The sequence below is a fragment of the Crinia signifera genome, chromosome 1, assembly GCF_055691185.1.
Source record: "Crinia signifera chromosome 1, ASM5569118v1, whole genome shotgun sequence".
In the NCBI taxonomy this organism is placed as follows: Eukaryota; Metazoa; Chordata; class Amphibia; order Anura; family Myobatrachidae; genus Crinia; species Crinia signifera.
This window is the reverse complement of record NC_139217.1, coordinates 433,819,845-433,839,143: the sequence shown is the minus strand read 5'-3', so window position 1 is coordinate 433,839,143 and position 19,299 is coordinate 433,819,845. Positions and strand designations below refer to the sequence as shown.

The following is a 19,299-nucleotide window of genomic DNA, read 5'->3' as shown; positions in this document are numbered from 1 at the left end:
TCCGCCATAATTGTTGCCAGAATTTTGTAGTCAAGATTAAGTAATGAAATCGGGCGGTATGAGCCCGGCAGAGCAAGGTCTCTGTCTGGTTTGGGGAGAATTTTTAGGATGGCCGAATTAAAATGGAGTGGAGGAATGTGAGAGGTTAGTATATCATTGAAGGCTGCAGCGAGGATGGGGGTAAGTAATGGGGCCATGGACTTGTAAAATTCCCCGCAGTATCCATCTGGGCCTGGGGCTTTATTAGGTTTCAATCTGCGAATGACCGCAGAGATTTCTTCTGCCGTCACTTTTGAGTTTAGAGAGTCTACCATAGTTGTTAAGGTTGGGAAAGTTAGTGAGTCCCAAGCTTTAGGGGAAGGGTGTGCGGGTTGTGACGGGATGTGCGAGTCTGAGGATTCTTCAATGGAGGAGGAATAAAGTGACTCATAAAATTGTTGCATTGTGTGGGCTATCTGTTCGTTTGTGGTGGTTAATGACCCATCTGGTTGGCGTAGCGGGAGAACTATAGATGGTTTCTGTGTGCCTTTTAGTAGAGTGGATAGCTCCCGGTTTTATTTCCAAAGCGATGGAATTTATAGTGTACCGAGAAGAGGTATCTGTCTCCCATGTCTGTCAGATATTCATTAAAGTGAGTTTTTGCAAGAAGATAATTTTGTTTGAATGTCTGTGAGGGAGTGTCTTTGAATTTTTGGTACGCATTAGTTAGTGTTTGTTGTAATGTTAAGTGTTTTTTCGTGTAATTTTTATTTGAGGCCGCGGTAAAGGATATAACGGCACCTCTTAGTACCGGCTTCAGTGCCATCCAGAACAAGGAGGGATTGGACTTTGCTGTCTCCGCATTATCTGCACAGTATCTCTGTCTCTAAAAGTGTTTTGAAAGTACTGGATTTACAAAACCTGGTTGAGAATTTCCATAATTTATTAGTGTGCACCCTCTCTGATGTCTGGAGCGTTGTGACTACCATTGCATGGTCTGAAAGGACTATCGGTTTTATAGAGGATTGTGTAAGTTGTGGAAATAAGGTATGAGAGGTGAAAATGTAGTCAATGCGTGAGAGTGACCCGTGGGCGGAGGAGAGGCATGTAAAGTCTCTTTCTAACGGGTGATGGGCCCTCCACACGTCAACGACTTGAAGTGATTCTTGGAATAATGGTATGTCCACCTTTGGGGGAGAAGGAAGTTTGGTCTGAGTATTGGACCTGTCTAGGGAAGCTGAGGTTATTAAATTGAAGTCCCCTCCTACTATGAGGTTCTCTTCTATAAAAGGGGTAAGTGTGGCTATCATGGATTGCATGAAGTGTTTTGAGTATGGTGTTGGAGCGTAGATGCTTGCCAGTGTGTATTTCTTACCAGCCATGCAGACAGATGCCACCACATACCTGCCGTTTTCATCTGTTATTATGTTGGAGATCTCCAGCGGGAGATGACGCTTTGCCAGAATGACTACACCTCTTTTCTTCGAAGAGTAGGACGATGAAGCTACCAAAGACCATCCTAGTATCTGCATTTTCTTAGTCTCGGACTGGGTTAGATGAGTTTCCTGCAAAAAGGCCAAATCAATATTGTTTTTATTCAGATACATCAGCACCCTCCTGCGCTTAGCTGGGGAGTTTATGCCCCCTATGTTCCAGGAGCATATATTGAAATCAGGCATGATATAGGGTATTTAGCGGACAGGAGAGACACAGGGGAAGACGAGGGTCCCCAGGCGACCGGCGTACCGGCAGGCCGACATCTCCCTGGGATCAGCATGAATGGACAAGCATTATCACCTGGAGAGTGGGGTGTGGGTTTGGACAGTGATAGAGGGGAAAAAGAGGACAGAGGCCCTTATTCTGATCGGTGCGGAAATTCCCGCATGCGGACGGACCGCCGATGTTGATCGTCTGCGCATGTGCAGAGGTCAGTCTGCGCATGTGCAGGCGATTTCGCCGCACGGATTCTTTATACGCCGCACAGGGGGCGTAGAGGGGCGTGAGGGGCTACTTAGCCTCATTACCCTATGCATACGCCCCCCGTTTCATGGGCGTTCCCATGCAAACGCGGGGCGTATGCATGGTAATGAGGCCGTGACGCGTGGGTACGGGGCGGGCATCTGACATCGCCGGATGTCAGCTGCCCGCCCCTATACATGATTTCATACGGACAAGTGTCCGTGTGGTCTTGTGTTGCGGGACCTGGTGGAGCGTGCGGCCCTGCATTCGATGTTCGGCGACCATCGAATGCAGGGGCTGCTCCCACCATGGAGGAGGCGTATCCCCGTACAATTTCATGCGGATCGCCACATATCCGCATACGGACGGCAGGTGGCGATCCGTATGGAAGGCGGGGATTCGCCTGCACGGTTGCGGCCGCATATTCTGATCGGGCCGCACCGATCAGAATAAGGGCCAGAGAGAGAAGAAAGAAGAGGAGCACAGCGGAGATCTTCCGTAGTCGGAAGCAACAATTTAAGGCCCCAAGGGTTTTATCCCTTTGGGTGAGACTTCCGTGTGAAATAACATAAAAAGTAATCACTAAATGTAACATAACGAACATCGGCTATCATCTCAGTCTACCCGCCCCCTAATCTAAATTCAAAAGTGCATGTAACTATGTGAAGAGATATGACAGCTCTTTCAAAACTATGCACACACATAACCATTGAGAGTTGTCAGCAGCATAAGTCTTACTGTAGTCTCGATTTGACACATATAGGGTAACTTGGTTAACTTCTTGTAAGGTCCGAGAATTTCAGGGCAGCCGGTGACAATTGGCTTGTTAGGGGAAGAGGTGAAAAGGGGGTGAGAGGGTAAAAAGGGGAAGAGTGGGAGGGGGGGGGGGGGGGAGATGGGTGTGGGGCAACGAGGCGGTGAAGGAGATCTGTTCCCAGCTTCTTTCGGATTAAAGTCGGCGAAAAGGAGCTATGGCTGGATAAGCTTGGGATTACTTGCAGGGCGTTGGTGGGGGCAGACATCTATTATCATCGAAGATCAGGAGGTGGACGTCAGCACGTGTAGGTCTAAGGAGATGGTGGCTTCAAGGGACCCAGTTCTTAGCCTACATGTTTCAGGTTTAGCTAGTGTGTCCCAACGACTTTAAGTGACAGTGTCTGTGATGTCCGCTGAAGAGGTATTCGTCAGCTCTCTGACGTAGGCGGCCGCATCTTTAGGGTTAGTGAAATCCTTAAATGAACTGCCATCGTAAATTCTCATTTTTGCCGGGTAGAGGAGGCCAAATCTACGGCCTTCTGATGCCAGTTGTGTGCAAAGGGGTGAAAAAGCCTTTCTTGCTTTCGATAACTCTGCCGTGGAGTCTTGAAAGACATGAAGCCTGTTGCCTTCCCATGAGAGATCTTTTATTTTTCTGGAGGCTGACCATATTTCCATTTTGTGGAGGTAGTTTAGACATCTAAATAGCGTGACACGCGGGCGGGGTCTGGAGGGTGTTGGCGGGGGGCCTACCCTGTGAACCCTCTCTATTACCAGATCTTGGCAAGCCGACTCAATATGCAGTAGTGAGGGCAGGGTGACTCGCACAAAATGGGCCAACGCTGGGCCTTTGATTGCTTCAGGCAAGCCCACCAGACGTATATTCTGTCTGCGCGACCTGTTCTCCAGGTCCTCCACTCTATTCCAGAGTTGGTAATTTTCTATGTCTAGCCGTTTCATGGCACGCTGAATATCAGAGACCTCATGTGTTATAGCGCCAATCTGGTTTTCGTTTACTGAGACTCTGAGACAGTTGCTGAAGTTGGCCTGTAATGTCAGCTACTGCTTTAGAAAGCAGGGGTGTCATGGCTGCCTGTATTGCATCTATCACTTCTCTATAAGTGACTGGTGCATCGGGGCCTTTACTCACTGTACTGCAGGGTTCATGATCTCCTCCAGCAGATTTTTTTGAGGCAGGCATCTCCCTGTCGCCGTTATCTGCAGGCGCCCTCCGTCTCTCCTGACGCTGCGGCTGTGACTGTGTGATGCCGCGTGCTGCGACTGTTGTGAGCGTGGCGGTGTCTGTGGCCCCGTCGGGTTCCGATTCTGCTCCATTCGCCCGGCGCTGGAGTGGGTCTCGAGGCGGGAGGTAGGTGCGGTGGTTAGTAGAGGCTTAATAGCCGTGTAACTGCGTTTTAAGGGTAGGGCGGGAGACGGAGCTGAGGTACGGAGCTCCTCACTCCATTAAGCCGGAAGCGGAAGTCCCCAGGTTGTTGGTCTTTTTCTGAAACGCTATGTGGTGAATAGGGAGAAGGTATTCTCTGCAGTGTTTGGCTTGGTGTATGTATTAGTCCAATGTTAGTGGTGCAAACTGGCCCTGGGGGGGGTGCAGGGGGGCCTCATCACACATCCTGCACCCGTAGACTATACTAACCCTGCCAGTAATACTTTTGTAAGCTCCGGGAAAAGGGTGCAGGCCCCATTTGTGCTTAGGCAGTAGTGCTACAGTCTGCTTGGTGGCATGGGAACTTCGCTTTATAATTCCCAAACAGACAGGCTCTATCACCCCCTTACATGGGTGTAATAGACACATAAAGCCTCCACACTGACTATCTGCGAGGAGACTTGATTAGCACACCAAGAGTCTGGTTCAGACCGGTTCGCTAGGCTAAGTACACTTGCAGCCTAGGGCAAACGTCAGCGCCGCCCCGTCGAACACATCCAAGGACACATCCCCTCGCATGCGGCTGAAGGGGAAAGAAGTCCATCGAATGATTTCTATCCCCTTCGGTAATACAAGTGAGTTTGAACATGTCATGTGATGTCAGCTTGTGTTCCCCTGATGCCGCCCGCTTCCCCACATTAAATAAATTGAATTGTCCCCATTGTGTTTTCATAATGTTCTATAGACATCACGGCCTCCACAATTTCTAATGCTGCTCCCTTTGAAATCTGGAGGGGGTAGGGGGTTGTAACTTTACTCCATGTGGTCACACCCCTTACTCCTGCGATGTAGACCTTACAACAGGTAGCGCTTCCCATGCTCACCCCTGCCTCCAGACATAAGTAATATTATACAGGTGTGCCTGGAATTGGCAAATAGGGACTGGCAGAACCCTGATGGTATACAGTAGCTTGGGTCTATGGCTGCAACCTCCCCAGCCATCATATGCTATAGCAGGGGTTCTCAATGTCGGTCCTCAGGACCCCACACAGTTCACGTTTTCCAGAACACCCGACAGCTGCACTCATTACTGACTGACACATATTAAGATTCACAGGTGGAGCTAATTACAGTATTTCACTTTTGATTTTGTGAGGAGACCTGCAAAACATGCACTGTGTGTGGGGTACTGGGGACCGAGTTTGAGAACCTGTGGGCTATAGTATTAACTGTTTCTTGATATTTTCCTGGTTTACCTGTAAATGTTTGGATACATTCAGTATACTGTGAGAAACATTGATGATTGAAGACTGAGTAGCTTTTGGCATTTAATGGTAGTAATTGGCATGTCAACGCTTTATTAATATGCACTCTAATGCTGGGTACACTGTAGCGGCCCAATTGCCCATACACACTGGAGTGATTTAAATGAAGGATGGCACAATCCTGTACCGTCCTTAATTAGCATACTACATCAGCCGTATATAAATGATTCATTGGTTGTGTGTAAATTGTAGCACAGTTGCATAGCGGAATGAAAGAAAGTGTATGAAGGAGATACATCATAGACATAAGGATAACAGCATTCAGTGTTCATTCTAGCACCCGCCATATTTGAAAACCCATGCAGTTCCTCTTCCCTGCCTGGGGTGTCGCTGTTTCTGTGGTGTTTCTAACACAGGTCTGGCTTGCATATCATATTATTATAAATAAAAAATATTTTTATATATATATATATATATATATATATATATATATATATATATATATATATATATATATATATATATATATATATATATATATATATATATATATATATATATATATATATATATATATATATATATATATATATATATATATATATATATATATATATATAAAAATCTCTCTATCTATCTATCCGGGTGCTGGGAGGAGGGGGGTCCCTGCGGCTGCTGAGAGGAGGGAGGTACCTCCTGTCAGCCTGAGGTCGGAGCTCACTCAGCGGAGGAGATGATGTGCGCCGCTGCTGTACCACTCCCCGCAGCCGCGAAGTTCCTGCGGCGAATGTACAGTCAGTGGCGGGGGTCCCTCTGGCGCTGGGTACTAGTTCCTATGCGCTGGAGGGACCGCCGACACTGACTGTCCATTCGCCGCAGGGACCGGCTGCCGGCGGATGGTACAGCAGCGGCGCACATCATCCCCTCCGCTGAGCTCCGACCGCAGGCTGACCGGACAGGTACCCCCCCTCCCCTCAGCAGCCGCAGGGACCCCACTCCTTCCGCAGCAGCTAACTAAACCCATTCCCCCCCTCCCTCACGTGAGGCAAAAAACGAATGACCTTGAGGTAGAATAGGCCTAGCAAGATGGGTACTCCCCTGGAACCGCAGGCTCTCCGTCTCCCACACCCTCCCCTGGTACCTGGCAAGAGCGGCATCTAATGCTGGGGAGGCAGCGGTCCCTTGAATGGGCGAACCTTGGACCAGTTGTCGTGTCCAGCCAGGACACAGTCACCCTCTTGTTGCTGAAGATGTTCTGCAGCCGTCGGGGAGAGGAGCTTCTCCATCAGCTGCTGGAGGCTGATGTCATAGTCGGCAGCCGCAAACTCCCTGAACTGGGCCCGGGAGTGTGGACACGGAGACAGCAGGAAGACGGCATTCCTGGGCCCGGTGACGGCCGGGGTCTCGGAGGGGGAGTCGGCCTGCAAAGGCTCCCCCGCGGCGATCAGCTTGGCCGGGGAGGTGATGTCCGACTGGTCCCACTGGAAGTCGGACAGAGTCTCCATCAGAGAGGTGTGGGTGAGGGCGGGACCCGAGCAGCGGCCTCTCCGGGATGGGGTAGATCCAGCTGTGTGCGGATCCCGCCGCTGCAGGCAGACACGCGAGAACGGGTGCTCTGGGTGACCCGCTGCTCCTGTAGTTCCACCGTGTCCTGCTGGCGGGTGAGTGGGGCTTCTACCCGGGGAAGGGGAGGGAGGTAGGTGCTGGCTGTGTGCTGCATTACGGGGGGGGGGGGGGCTGTGGCTGCCGCCCTCGGGTCACCCCCTGAGCATTGCAGCTCTAATGCTGCGGGGTACCTTTGCTTCGGTGAGTGCGCTGGCAAGCACCAGGGGAGGTGGGGCGCATGCCAGTACCAGGGGGAGGGGGTATTACTGCTTAATTACAGTTTTGTACCTTTCACAACGGGTGCAATGTGAAAGGTACAAAAATGGTAATTAAGCAGTAATATACCGTTTACAACATGCAGTGTGAAAGGGGTTAAACTTGCTCTGACCCGGTTAAAGAAACGTTTAAAAAACTGGGTCAGAGCAGGTTGTGCAATGTGAATGCAGTATAACTGGGGAGAGATAAGCCTGGGCTCTGTGCCAGAAACAGAGCAGAAATATTGTATCTATAAAGGCAATACAGCCAGAAACATAGAATAAAGATACTAGAAGCCACTCTCACACACAAATAAGGCCTCGTACACACCAGAACGATCACGATCGTGAAACGATTTGCTGTGAACTTCTCGAGAGCTCTCCCCCGGGCCCAGACTTACGATTTGCATAAGATGGTGTATTTTTGTACTTACGATCGTCAAACGATCGCGAGTCGTTTGCGATGGTCGTCCGACTGTCGTTTTGGTGCATCGTGTGTGCACAGTGACTGTCGTTTTTGAAATTTAAATAATGGGCAGGACTAGTTGTGGGGGACAAATAACAGCAGCCATTTTAGATCTACGCATTTGTGCTTTGTGACTAGTGAGGCTTGGTGTATACCTGCTGAACGCTGTACATAGCTGTTTGCTCTGCTTTGTTTTTGCCTGGCATTACAAAGTGTGCTTTTCCTGTGTCCATTATGCAGTCTGCAGTGATGGATTCTTACCAGCAAGATTTTCTGCTTTCCTATGCTGTGCTCAGGGTGAGGCAGCTGAGGGCCCAGCGTAGAAGAGCTAGGTCATGCTGGACCAAGCAGTGGCTGCTGAGCCGTCAGGCTCGTTCTCACACGCCACTGCTCCTGGAAATTCGTGAAAATAATCCCAATGATTATCGGAATTTCTTACGTTTGGGTGATGCCACCTTCCATGAGTTGCTGCGTCTCGTCACCCCCCACATCCAGAAGCAAGATACCAAGTATCGCATGGCTATCCCTGCTGAGGAGCGGCTGGTGGTGACCCTGAGGTTTCTGGCTACAGGACGGTCTCTGGCTGACCTGAAGTTTGGATCCCTCATCTCCCCGCAAGCTTTGGGCCTCATCATCCCCGAGACCTGCAAAGCAATCGTGAAGGTACTGCAGCACGAATATTGCAAGGTAAGGAAAAATACACCACACACTTGTAGTGAAAACATATAATGTTTTATTAAAATAAATCAAACTTTGACATCCACACATTTTTAGTTTTACATTTTTTTGGTATTAAATACAAATGGTACAAAAATCGAACGCATTGATACGCATAACTGCAAACTGTTCCAAAGTGCAATAACATGTCCAAAAATATATAAAACATTTCACTTTTCTGCCTTGAGGTACGGAGCAGTAGAACACACGGTGCTTGTGGCAGAGATAATCAAAGTACCTTCATGCACACGCGGTGCATAGTGCAGAAGCAGTGGTCCCAGCCCCATTGCTCCGCACCATGCGCCACGTGAGCATGGGCTTTATCTGCGCCACAAGCATCATGTGTCATACTGCTCCATGCATGTGCAAATGGCAAAAGTGTCATTTTAGAAACATTAGGTACGCATAATATAAAAATAGACCAAAGTGCTATAACAAGTCAAAAAATTTGTAACAAACTGAACTTTAAAACCTACAGCCGCACTCACTTGAGGTATGGAGCGGTAGAACACACAGTGCTTGTGGCGCAGATAATCAAAGTACCTTCATGCACACGCAGTGCATAGTGCAGAAGCAGTGGTCCCGGCCCCATTGCTCCGCACCATGCGCCACGTGAGCATGGGCTTTATCTGCGCCACAAGCATCATCGGTCATACTGCTCCATACCAACAGGGCAAGAATTGGTTTTACAATTTGCGTAAAACCGGAGGGTCCTGCTCTCCTGTGAACTCAGGCAATAATGAGGTGTACAGGTGGGTATAGCGGGCTGGAGTTGAAGGTTGTAAGGAGGATGCTTGGACAGGTGGAGAGTGATTTGGCAAAGAGGAAGGGACTGGTAAGGGTGCTGGGGGAGTAGGCCCTGGTGGTTGTTGGCAAGGAAGAAGGCCAGCTATGTTGCATTCAAATGTAAGGCGGTCTAAACGGCCAAAAAACAATAGCTCGCTGCTTATGCGTTCAAAGGCCATTTGCTGGGTAGGACTCAGCTGGCGTAAGCCGTCTGACAAATATTTCCCGAAAGCATCAAATTGGTCGGGAGGCCTACGTAGAACCTGTTCGGCCCGTATCAGTAATTCCTCCTCTGGGTTGGCTATTTTCTTTTCCTTGCGGCGCGGTTTTTTACAGGCCTGTTGTGGCGGTGTGGGTGTAGTGGCTATTAATTGCGATGTTCCTGGAGACTCCGACAATCCAGACAGGTCCAGGGTCGGTGAATGTTCTGTCTCTGCACTGTGTTGCTGTGGAAACAAATACAAAGTTCAATTTATTAATCAAGTTTATTTATTATTTTTACAGTTCCCTACCAGCGTGAAGGATTGGCAAAACATCGCTGCAGAGTTTGAAGAGACATTGAATTTCCCAAATTGTGGAGGAGCCATTGATGGGAAACACGTCCGCATCAACTAGCCTGCCCAGAGTGGTTCCTACTACTTCAATTACAAGGGATACTTTAGTATCGTTCTAATGGCTGTGGTTAATGCGAACTACGAGTTCATCTTCCTGGATGTTGGCTTCGGATGGTGGAACTTTGAAGGATACCAAGTTCTACCAGAGGCTCCCCTCCAACACTCTTCACTTGCCGTCGGTCCAGGAAACCAAACATGGGCTCAATTTTGTGTTCGTGGCAGACGAGGCATTTGCCCTTCATGAGCACATCATGAAGCCATATGCCAAAAGGGGCCTGGACCACAACAAAAGAATTTTCAACTACAGGCTTTCCAGGGCACGGCGGCTTGTGGAGAGTGCGTTTGGTATCCTGGCAAGCCGTTTCCGCATTTTCCATACTGCCATCAACCTGAGGGTGGACAAAATAGACTTGGTCGTCATGGCGTGCTGTGTCCTGCACAATTTACTGCGCCGCAAGGAAAGACCACAAAGGCCTGCAGGACCAGCACCACCAGAGGAGCCAAAGGAGGTAGTGCAGATTTCCTCCGTGGAAACGCCGGCGCAACAGTATAGGGGGACTACACGTGCCATGCAGGTTAGAGACCAGTACAAGGACTATTTTAATGGAGTGGGTGCTGTCCATTGGCAGGAGAACCACATTTAAGACATGTATGGACTGACTATTCTCCAGGCCCAAAAAAATAATGAGGCAGGACATGTGTCAATACTGGGTCTGTACTTACCGACAATGGTTGGGAACTTTCATCCACAGTCTGCAACACCTCATCCCCCTCGCTCTCCACCATGAGGTGCAGTCCGGTCCTCTGTGCCTCCTGACTCAGGGTGAATGTTAAGAGATTGTAGTACCACAAGGAGGTCTCATACACGTCGCCGGCTCCGGCACCAGATCTCTTGGTGGTCTGCATTTTCTTATGCTCTTTTAGGAACACAGTGCGGAGATTTTGGATTTTTATCCGCACCTACTCCGCATTGGCTTCAGGGTGATATGAACGGCTGAAATCGGCCAACTCATCCAGGGCATTTGCTCTTTTAATTTTGTTACTGTAGTCTTTGGACTTCGTCTTCCAAAGACATTCGTACTCCCTGTATTTGTCGATAAATGCTTCGACGAAGTCGCGCTCCTTTGCCAGAGCCTGAGACATGTCTATAAGAAAATAGATAAAAAAATTATTTTTTTCAAAATCCTATGATTATAGTTTATATATTGTTAAGACACTTCTTTTATTTCAGGTTCACTTTTGTTAATATCACAATAAAGTTTAAAGTTTCACCAACCAGTTTCCTTTTTATTGTAAACAAGGTGATAGTGTACACAGCTTCATCTATACCAGTGTTGGGCAACCTTGACACTCCTGCTTTAGTTGAACTACACATTCCAGCATGACCTGCATTGGTGGGCATCAAATGCACTGGGGGTAATTGGTGCGCAGCTAATGCATTGGTGGCCAGCGGTGGGCAGCTAATGCATTGGTGGCCAGCTAATGCATTGGTGGCCAGCAGTGGCCAGCTAATGAATTGGTGGGCAGCGGTGGGCAGCTAATGCATTGGTGGGCAGCTAATGCATTGGTGGGTAGGGAAGGTCCAAATACCTGTCTGCAATTTGGCTGAGATCCAGGATCCTCCGTCACTGCTATCCTGTACCATCCACGAGTCTCACAAAATGGCTGCGGAGGGAGTGACCAGAAAATGAGTATAAACAAGCCGGATCTGACGACGGTCTGACGAGGCAAGTGCACACGATCATCTCACAATCTGCATACAATCGGCCCCCAATCTGAGGTCGGATTGACAGATCTTCACTGCAGTAGGTAGGATCTTCAATCCGACCTACGACCGGCGGGTACGCGCATCGGATCGGAATTGTGGGCTTAAAACAAACGATTTTGCACCAATTCATAGCAAACGCTCGTACGACCCATCGAAATCGGAGGTTTTTATGCCAAATCGTCCTGGTGTGTACGGCTCCTAAGCATTACAATCACTGCAGCGGCAACCCTAGCTCTGTACAATTTTAATACAATTTTTCTCACTTTTCAATCTATTCTAGCTTTATGGTCTATTTATGTTGTAACTGTATGTCATTTTAACCTCTTATTTTCATCATATCTAAAAGTCCCCATGTCCCCTAGTTTCAATTAATAAAAGAAAAACTAGAAGGACATTTTTATGAAAAACAAACAGAAAATTTGACTTCATTTTCCTGTAGATTTCATCAAAGGTGTCCATCTAACTGTACAATCCCTTTCTCTCTTTTCGTTTATGGATATACATCAACATACTGTATGGGTAAATAAAAATATTAAATGTGGTGGGAAATGGCAGTGCCATGAATACTGAGTTTAAAAGTGTCAGTCCGGCCAACTCTCGAAATCCCGACCGAAGATGGATAAAGTATCAAATTTGCTCCAGTTTTGAGAGTCCACGGCATCTTCACAGTAGCCGGATATGCCCTAACTAGAATCTGCGTTGTTAGGCAGAGTCACTGTCTGTAGCATGTCCAGGATAGAATCAACTACCGGTATTGTGAGAATGGAAGGCTCACAAGACATAGGTATGTCTATCTTAAACTCCGCCACAGGAGTATATGAAGAGGAAGAGTTATCCACTGTATGTTCACCAAATATATTGAGCAGCCTCTGAGTAGAGGCATGGATAGCCTCAAGGAGATGGTGTACGTACTGAGGCATGATGTACGTGGATGATACCCAGGGGATATCCAGCACAAAATGAGGCCAAGCAACCCCTTCAGGGACGATCCACAGGAAGGTGTCGGTGGCTAGCACATTGCCAAGCAAAGTAGGTTAGCAGACAAGTATGAAGTTTCAGACCTTGAATACGGCAGGCCAAAGTAAGCAGGAGAGCAGAGGATGTCGTTTCAAGAAGGTCCAAGATGGCTGTGGTCAAACCCCAGACACGGAGATGCAACAGGCAGGCACCAGAGCATTAACCAGGATTATTTATCCCTGAGCACCAAAGAGCGAGCCCCGGGTCACCAAGCAAGTACAGCACTGTATCACAACAGCCAACAGGTCCCGGAGCACCACGTCGGAGGACCCCTGCCACGATATAACCCGGCATCAGCGAGTGCACATTCAGGACAGAGCAGCCCAGGGGGTGCAGGAGAGGATCCCACCGCTGTGTCCAAATGGAGGATGTTGTGTGAGGTTGCAGGCATCCACGTCTTTCTCCTAGCTACTCCAGGCCACGCCCCCTGTATTTTTATATTGTTTGAGGAAATTTTGAGATGGTATCATCTATATATTAGTCTAGTGTCCGTGTCTCACAGAAATGCTGCCATCTGATGGCAGTGAGTGAAACTTTTTTTTTCCTCTATCACACATGCACAAACACAGATGAAAGTGTTGGTGCATGTTTGTACAAGGTAGCAGACTAGCTTTCAAAGCATTTGCTTCGAGTGGGCTTACTAGTCCAGGACTCCTTTCATTATTTAATGATGAATAAAATAATCAGTGGTAACCAGCTTGAGTTTGTTAGGGACCATTCTTGCCAAACGAACCCTATTATTTTCTATGAGGAAGTTAGCAAAAATCTAGACAATGGCAATGCAGTCGATGTGATCGGCCTGGATTTAAAAAAAGGCTTTTGACACAGTGCCACATAAGAGGCTAGTCAATAAAATGGAGGAATTGGGACTTTGGGAAATAAAATCAAATGCTGTTCAATGTGGACAAATGTAAGGTCATGCATCTTGGAAGAAATAAGCCGTGTACTACCTTCAATCTAAATAGGCTAGTAGAAAAAATGGAGGTGTGCCAGCGCTTGCTGTTTTAGTAATTAATAACACGGTTCTCTTTAAGAATTTTTTATATATAAAAAGCATATGAAAGAAATACATACATTTATACAAATATAGAAAATAAAAAGTTTAAAATTATCTCGTAGTGGTGTGAATCAATTAGCAGATCTTATTGCTTGAAGGTATTAATACCAATTGTCCCGATATAAAGGGGGGAAGGGTGATATGCTGACAATTATGTATATATTACCATCCTTTCGTTCTGGTTCTTTTCTTGTTAGCCAGATGGATTGTGACAACTGTGGTTCTTATTTGCCTTATATTTTCAAAGGCTCAAGGGTCCCAATGAAATGTCCTCCTTTTCTTGGAAATTAGGGATGATGCTGTAACCCATAAAACGATATATCCAAGTGGTGGTGAGGGATCTCAAGGGATGAAAGACGAACCTGGTCACTTTCTGTAGCAGGATGTAGTCAGCAAATAGTGTTAAGCTCAACACTATTTGCTGACTACATCCTGCTACAGAAAGTGACCAGGTTCGTCTTTCATCCCTTGAGATCCCCCACCACCACTTGGATATATCGTTTTATGGGTTACAGCATCATCCCTAATTTCCAAGAAAAGGAGGACATTTCATTGGGACCCTTGAGCCTTTGAAAATATAAGGCAAATAAGAACCACAGTTGTCACAATCCATCTGGCTAACAAGAAAAGAACCAGAACGAAAGGATGGTAATATATACATAATTGTCAGCATATCACCCTTCCCCCCTTTATATCGGGACAATTGGTATTAATACCTTCAAGCAATAAGATCTGCTAATTGATTCACACCACTACGAGATAATTTTAAACTTTTTATTTTCTATATTTGTATAAATGTATGTATTTCTTTCATATGCTTTTTATATATAAAAAATTCTTAAAGAGAACCGTGTTATTAATTACTAAAACAGCAAGCGCTGGCACACCTCCATTTTTTCTTCTACCAGTAATTTTGGGTTTTTTGACAAAGCCCTGTGCCAGCAGCTATTAATTGCGCAACACACACTACTTGTTCTATATTCTAAATAGGCTAGTATTTAGGTAAATCACAACTGAAAAAGGATCCTACTGTAGGAGTAGGGAATAGAGGTAGATAACATATTTGGGTGCAGTGCTCAATGTCATGTTTCAGCAACTAAAGGTCCATACACACTGGGCAATTATGCCCTGCGTGTATGGACAACAGTGATGGGGAAAATCACTGGACTGAAAAATGCTCCATGCATACACACGGAGCATATTCCCCCCCCCCCCAACCCCTGTTTCAGCAACTAAAGGTCCATACACACTGGGCAATTATGCCCTGCGTGTATGGACAACAGTGATGGGGAAAATCACTGGACTGAAAAATGCTCCATGCATACACACGGAGCATATTCAGTAGTCTATTATCCTAAAGTAGAAAACAAAATGTTGAACTCGGAACTTCTTCATTTATCCTTGCTTATTATGTTACAGGACGCTAGCATTATCATCATGTTCATAGTGCAGCTCATTGTCCGATATGCGTTGACTTGAGGGATATGCCTGTAGATTGGACCAACATATCACTCAGAGCCTGATTTCAGTACCGGTTGTTAAGCAGAGGACATTTTGACCCAACGGAGTCCCGGACTCAACTGATGATACAGCAGAAGCAGCATGTGAGAGGAGCATCTGCTACTAGTCGTGTTTGTGTTTCAGAGCCAGGTTTAGACCTCTTGGGACCCTAAATAAGATACCAGTGAGAGACCACATCAGGGGCCCCTGACACCTACCTCAGTACACAGTAACCTTCAGCACATCTAAACACCATCACACTCACACACACACACACACATCCACCACACATATGTAGCCCACTCCTACAGAACATAGAGCAGCACACCACCACCACCTCATATGTGGTATATAGCTGCGGTCAGAAATTCCTCACTCCCTACCCCTCTCTCTCCCCCGGCAGAAATACACCATGGATGGCAACCCTGCCTACCCTACTTCTTTCACCTCTGCAGAATTACACAAATCTCAGATCATTGACTCGGAGAGGCCAATACAACTACGGATCATCTGCCAACACTACAAACAAACAGAGAAACTCTATAAGAAATAAAAAAAAAGAAAACCACAAACAATGGTCCTTTTATCACTGGATACACAAGCCAGCATATTAAATTAGAATCGTTCTTTAGAAAACAATGACACATGCTCCAAAAAGACACTGGGCGATATTCAATGTCGAGCGCTTTTTCCGACCGCATTAAAGGTGGATTTCATCAAAATACTTCAGAGTTGGTTCTCTTTTGACCGAAACAGCCATGGATTGTTGAATTCATGGCCGTTTGTTGAGTTCACACACCTTTGCTCAACAACTGCAATTACAAAATATATGGCTATATAAAAGGAGGAACCGAAGAGACCGATAAAATATGGAAATCGTAGAGAAGAAGAACCCTTTGGAGAAACTTCTAAAGTTCCATAGTAACCTTATTTACAATGTCACCAGAGGACCAAAAGTCTAAGCTACTTATACTTATAGAGGCACAGTCGATGCCCTCTACATTCTTTTCTAAAATGCGTTCCTTAAGAGAAGACTGGAAATTGATGTCCTGTCCAGAATGAACAAGCACGCTGTATATGCATTCCATGCCTCTTTCTAAATGATCACCGCTTAAAAAAAAAAAAACAGGCAATCTCTAACTTTCTGATTCTCACACCTTATTACATTCTCCCCCATGATTGTTATTCATTTTGAATTAATTGGATGCAGTAGTTTTTCTACAATTGAATATTTGAATATCTTTTATGCTTTTATATAATTTCATTCATTAGAATAAAAACTTTGTAAAAAAAGGCATTGACCCTATATTATCTTGACTCTAAGTGAAAGAGGTTTCTGCGATACCGGAGTGTAACACTAAACGAGTGCAGTCCGAGGTCCCAGAGAGTTGAACTCCATACTAACTACATACTAACTACATGCTCTAGTATCACGTCTTTCTGGGTCCTTCCTCATTTTTTACCAGTGTACTATACCTGATGGAATATGTGTGATTTACTACTGTTTGGATTAATTGTTTTGCAATATACTGTAACAGGAAAAATCCCAATAGTCCAATCTCTTTATATAAATGCAAAATATGTTCCACCATTGGACGCACGTGCATTGAAACAATGAGGAGAAGTCACGTCCGGAAAGCGAAGTTTTCATACATCTATTTCATAGCTTTTGCTTTATATTTTTATGGTATTTATAATTCATGTTTAGATGGATCTGAACTCTAGCAGTTAAGCGTTCTGCTGAAGTCTGTTTTGTTTTTAATTTGCTATTATAGTACTATGTTTCTTGCCATATGTTGCAGGTGTGTTAGTTTTTCTCTCCCAGGACGATTGCAATGCTTGCTACTCTGGGTTAGATGATGACGATGATGATGATAATGAAGATAAATACACCATGCTGGAAGTGCACAGATGACACGGGCTCCCTATTTGCTTCCTAAATAATTTGCTTTAAATATTGAAATTAATTCCAAGTTGTAGAAAGTGGAATATTAAATTCTCCTATGCACTAGAACCGCATTTGAAGCAGATGGCTAGAAGCCTGGTATGGCTTCATCTGGCTCCGACAGGTTCCAAATCTGTTTTGTGTACAGTGCATAGAGATTACACCTAATGAGGTGAGGTTGTGTGACTGCTTTCCATATCCATCACCACACAACAAGGCCTGATTAAGTTCCTCATGGGCCAGGAGCTAAAATGTATGATTGTGTGCTGGCACAAGGTATGTGACCAGCATGGTGAGGGGTGTGGTCTGTACCATGGGGTGTGGCTAGCACCATAGAGGGCATAGCTATCCACCTACCTTCAGTCACCTCAATCTCTTCCCTCTTTCAACATCACAGAACATTCACAGTACAAGTGTACTGTCACACACACACACACACACTACATAAATTAGAAATCAGGCAGTAACCAATATCTCAATGTATCGGATGTTGCATTTTAGTCAGGGTGCTAGGGATGCAATACAGCATTGAATCACTGCTAACCTGCCATACCTGCTTGCTTACCTAATTTGAGTTCCATCAACATGGAATTTTTGTGTTGTGCTGCACTATTTTAATTGTTCTACATAGGGCACAGTGTTATGTAATTTTCTAGTTATGCCTGAGGAGCGCTCCTCTGCACAATTTTGTTTTCCCTGACAAGCCTGTGTTGTTTTTTTTCTTGGCGGTTCCACAAAAGGCCAGGTTCCACCCCCAGACTACTACTTCCTGTCAATCACCTTGCATACTGCAGAAATAATAATTTAAAAAAAGAGTAGCAGGGCGGCCTCGCGCATTCGTACTACGGGGATTCGGCATGAAAAGCTGGCGGTCGGGATCCTGGCGTTCAAAATCCCGAACGCCGAAATCCCGACAAGGAGGAGGGGGCGTGGATCGCCACCCCTTGCGGGCCCGGTGCCTCGCTACGCTCGGCACACTAATTTATTCTCCCTCCGAGGGTGTCGTGGACACCCACGGGGGAGAAAGTGTTGGGATTTCGGCGTTCGGGATTCTGGCGCCGGGATCCCGACTGCCAGGATTTAAACTGCATCCCGTACTACGGGCCGTACGTATGCACATTGCATCAATAATCAGCCTCTGTGCAAACTTGCGGCTGTGCGATCAAGGCTGAATTACCCCCCACTGCGACCTATGTATTGTGGGCACCTCACCTGGTATTTTAGTGGGAAGATAAACGATGAATCGATCCGATAATTGTTTTAAGGATCCTGCATCTCGCTTTAGTTTTCTGTAGCTCCCACATTATGTGTAACCTGTGTAGTGCTTGCAAGATGGTCTTTGTCTGTTATTACTCAGTCGTGTTTTATTAGTGTTTTTTTTTTTTTGTCCCCAATTGTAAAGTGCAGTGGTATATGCTGGTGTGATAGATGTAACGATTATTAATGGTATGTAGAGTGCCGTTGTTGACAGCAACCTACAGGTTTAGTTTTATGTCATGTAAGTATTTGTTGGCCATGTACTGTGTCAGGACTGCATGTACCATTCATTTATTTACACTACTGCCTCCCAGTGTCACCTACATATTTAACTTTTTATCTGCTTACAACTTGTATTATCTGTTCACTTTTTTTTTTTATCTTATCTACTCGCTCTCCATAAATCTGGCATGCGACAGTGAGGTTGGATAGTACACATTCATCTATAGACGTCTATCAAAGTGTTTACTTAACTGCTGCTTGTGTTAATGTGTTTGTGCTTTTACCATACATATAATAGTTGCGTGTAACTGTGGTCTTCAGAATACATCGTTTTAAAAGGTTTTCTTTTTTTTCAAGCTATAATCAGAGCTGAGCTTTATCTCCAGCATTTTACTTCTACAGAGGCGTCCTCAAACATCATCATTGTAGTCGCTCCCACGACCGATCCTGTCAACTCCTGCTGGCGCCAAGTGATTTTATTTTTGTGCGTGTGGCTTTTTGCAGAAAATACGTCTGTCGCAATGCTGTGCAGCTCAGACGAATCCGGAAAAAGCGGTTAATTTGAAATGCGGCACTTATGTGTGCCTGAATGTGGATGCACTGTTACAATGCCATGGCAAGTTCCTTGCGCTTCACACACGCCAATTGCATTGCGACTCAGACACATTTTTTTGGCAAATCCGACACTGTCAGAGCTACACGGTAGCTGGTGGCGCACTCACGGCGGGCATCTCCTGCTGAGTGGGTT

General features: G+C 46.0%; 1 protein-coding gene across 1 annotated transcript in view; it reads left to right on the top strand.

Moving 5' to 3' along the window:
- Positions 1–19,299, top strand: part of CWC27 (CWC27 spliceosome associated cyclophilin) — a 251,153-nt gene that overhangs the window by 34,288 nt on the left and 197,566 nt on the right. The gene's annotated exons all lie outside the window — the stretch shown is intronic.